The sequence below is a fragment of the Loxodonta africana genome, chromosome 13, assembly GCF_030014295.1.
Source record: "Loxodonta africana isolate mLoxAfr1 chromosome 13, mLoxAfr1.hap2, whole genome shotgun sequence".
Lineage (NCBI taxonomy): Eukaryota > Metazoa > Chordata > Mammalia > Proboscidea > Elephantidae > Loxodonta > Loxodonta africana.
Genome location: NC_087354.1, coordinates 57,557,664 through 57,561,710, shown reverse-complemented (window position 1 = coordinate 57,561,710; position 4,047 = coordinate 57,557,664).

The following is a 4,047-nucleotide window of genomic DNA, read 5'->3' as shown; positions in this document are numbered from 1 at the left end:
ACCTGCTTGTCTCAGTGAAGAATAAGACAGTATCCCTGCCTTCAAGCTGCTCAGTCTAATGAAAGGGAGAGATGCAAATAAATAATAATAAAATGTGATACGTGCCCTCACAGAGGTACACAAGGCACAGAATGCTACGGCTGGGGAGCTGGGATACTCAGGTTCAAATCTTGCCTCCGCCACTGTCCAGCCAGGTAACCCTAGGTATGTTTAAGTAACTATGCCTCTTTTTCCTCAGCAAAGATGGAAATCAGGACAGCATACACTTTAAAAGGCCCTCGTGAGGATGATCTTAGATGATGGTTGTAAAATGCTTGGACGGCACTGGCACCTGGAAACTGCTCGATAATGCCGACTGCTGATAATGCAATGAGGAAGCATCAAGAAAGCCCTGACTAGAAGTGGCTGTTGTTGCTGTTGCTGTTATTACTGCTGGACTCCTAATGACGCCATGTGACAGAGCAGAACTGCCTCATAGGGTTTTCTAGGCTGTCATCTTTATGGGAGCATATCACCAGGTCTTTCTCCCATGGAGCCTCTGGGTGGGTTTGAACCACCAACCTTTCTGTTATCAGCCGAGTGCTTAACCATTGCACCACCAGGCCTCCCTAACTCCACCCAAAGGGGGTCTTGGAAGGCTTCCCTGAGGAGGTGATAAAAGATGAACCTTTTTCCAGGTAGAAAGGTGGGGGTGGACAGTCCAGGTAGAGGGAGGGGATGCCCAAAGTAACCTGAAGGTGACGTGGAGACAGTGAAAGTTTTTAGGCAAGGGAGTGATGTGGATGGGTGTGCATTTTGGAAGTATTTCTTGGGCAGCTGGGTAGAGGCCAGATTGGAGGAGGGAAAGTCTGAAGGCAAGGAGATGAGCTGACTGTCACTGTCACCCAGGGGAGGAGTGATGGGAGCCTGGACAATAGCTTCAGAGGCAGGATCAGTAGAATTGGTGACACCTGGGGAGGTCCAAGGGCAGGCCAGAACAAAAAGGAACCATCTGTCTTCAGAACGACCAGGACTCCTTTCAGACCTCTTTCCCAGGGTGGACCAGGATCTCACTGAGCCCCTTACCTGGTAAAGATGCAAAAGTAAACCCTCTTCTAAGTGAAGAGCTCTCCCAGGCTGATGGTCAGACACACAAGGCCTCTGAAATTGAGTCCTGGAGTTAGGAAAGAAAACAAAGATGGCACCTATAGGCACCAAGACCTGAGGTTCCTGAGCCTTTCTCTGGACATTGGGCTGGTGAGTATTCATTAGGCAAGAAATTCAGCATGTGACCCAGAGAAGAGAGTAATTAATAAATGCTGAGAAAAAAAGACAGATCTCCCCCAGCCCCATCCCTTGGAACTTGCAGGATATTTGCAGACACGGAGCTTTATTCACTACTGTTTCCTCCTAGCCTGTCTCACTCCCCTGTCTCTAGAACCCCAGGTTACTTTCCCTGGTTGCTCTCAGACATCCGTCACCCAAACATATCATGCACAATAGGGTTTATTTAAAAAAAAAAAAAAAAAATCAGCGTAACAACAAAACACCAACTATTAAACATTAAACCTTTAGGTCTGTATTTCCTTGTTGCTGTTGCTGCTGTTTTTAGCTTCCAAATGGACAAATCTCGAAACATCTCAACGTTGCTCCTCCAAGTATAACCACACTTCAGAATTTAAATGAGGCTTTCATCTAGAATTTTCTTTTGCTTTTGAGATGCCAAGTCCGAGAGTTCTGAGAACAAGTGAAATAAAGATCTTGAGCTTTCTTCTGCAAAGATGGTGGCCTTCCAGCACTCTATGGAATCAGGACGTGGCTACAAGTTGCTGCTCTGCTCCTCTCTTCCTCACCTTGTCTCTTCAACCCAGAAGAAAGGAGATCTCAGCTGCCACCAGGAAACCAACTGCTCCACCATTTTCTGGTGCAAATATGTTCTCAGCAACTATTTTTTACTCAAATTCACCCTGCTCTGGGCCTGCTTTCTGTTTTAGCTTAAGGACCTTTTCCTTCCTATAAATAATCAAACAACAACAAACACGTAGAAATTTACACAGTCCAAAGGGTGGACAGGGACCCCTGATTTCACAGTCCCCAGCCAAGATCTGGTGCCTAATCAGTTCACCACGCCATTGTTTTTTCACTGCCATTTGGTGATAACTACTGAAACTGGTCTTTGGAAATTGAAGGAGTCCCACAGTCCTGCAGCACTAAGCTCAGGTTCCCAAGGTTCCCAAGGTGATAGCTCCTGGTGCCCCAAGCACATTCTGCCCCAAGCACATTCATATTCCAAGGAAGTGGTCACCCAGCGATACAGATATTTACTGTTCTCCCCACATTTTTACTTTCTTCCTTTCTGTCCCCAAGTCATCACACTCCCCTTCGAAGTCTTCATCACAACCTGTTTCTCCAAACAATAGAACCACCAGCCCAATTCTTGAGAATGGATTGTGCGAACAGCCCCCAGGGGTCTGCAACTTGTGACAGACAAGGTCTGGTTGTCTCTTTCCCCTTGGGGAGGGAGCTCCTTTAGCACTAAAATTTGGAGATTTGTTTCCCTTCAAAGTATGACATGGTTGACTTGCAGGGATTTCCTTCTGGGGAACAAATAAATGGGAGACACACGCATCAGAGATGTTAAACCCTCAGCAGGGTGAACTGCTACACATCTTGATGATCTATATTATGAGCAAGACTCATAGACCTTATTTTTTCCATTATCTATACAGATCATCACCATTTGTAGATTATATGTTGTAGAGAATCCCATAGTCTTAGTCATCCAGTGCCGCTATAACAGAAATACAAGTGGATGGGTTTAATAAAGAGAATTTTATTATAGTCCAGTAGGCTAGAAGTCTGAACTCGGGGTGCTGGTTCCAGGGAAAGGCTTTCTCTCTCTCTGTCAGCTCTGGCGAAGGCCCTTGTCGTTAGTCTTCCCTTGGTCTGGGAGCAACTCAGTGTGGGAACTTTAGGCCTGAAGGATGCGCTCTGCTCCCGGCACTGCTTTCCTGGTAGTATGAGGTCCCCCTATCTCTCTGCTTGCTTCTCTCTTTTATATCTCAAAGAGATTGGCTTAAGACACTATCTAATCTTGTAGACCTCATCAATATAACTGCCACTAAGCCATCTCATTTCATCATAGTGATAGGATTTACAGCACATAGGAAAATTGCATCTGATGATAAAATGGTAGACAATCATGCAAACATACAAGGGCATCATGATCTAGCCACATTGAAAGATACTTTGCAGGGGGACACAATTTAATCCGTCATACCCATAAAGAGGGAACTATGTGAAAACTACTTACGTTTTCACAGAAGTGGAAAACCAGCGTTGAAAGGAATTTTAATACCACTCTATCCAATCCTACCCAATGTTTTAATCCCCTCTATATCTCTGCCAAGGAGCCCTGGTGGTACAATGGTTAGGTGTTTACCTACTAACCAAAAGGCCAGCAATTCAAATCCACCAACCACTCCTTTGAAAACCTATGGGCAGTTCTATTCTGTCCTATAGGGTTACCATGAGTCAGAATCAACTCAACGGCAAAGGGTTTGGGCTTTTTTGTCCGTTTGTTTGTATCTCGGCCAATGGTTATTCAGCTTATTTTTAAACACCTCCAGTGCCAGAAAACTCACTGATTTCTAGTACGTTCTTGCTTGCTTGCTTCTGGAAACACACACACACACTTTTGGAAGGTAGCAAGTATCCAATTGCCATGAAGTTGACACCAACTCATGGCAACCCCATATTGTGTCAGAGTAGAAATGTGCTCCATAGGGTTTTCAGTGGTTGATTTTTTGGAGGTAGATTGCCAGGCCCTTCTTTCAAAACACCTCTGGGTGAACTCAAACCTCCAACTCATTGGTTAGCAACCATGCAGGTTAAACATTTGTACCACTTAGGGACTCTGTGGTAAAGTATTTTTTTAAAAGTTACAATTGAGTCACTTCCAATTCATGGTGACTCCGAGTGTTACAGAGTAGAACTGCTCCACAGGGCAGTAATCTTAATAACCATTGGCTGTAATCTTAATGGAAGCAGACTACCGGGCATTATTTC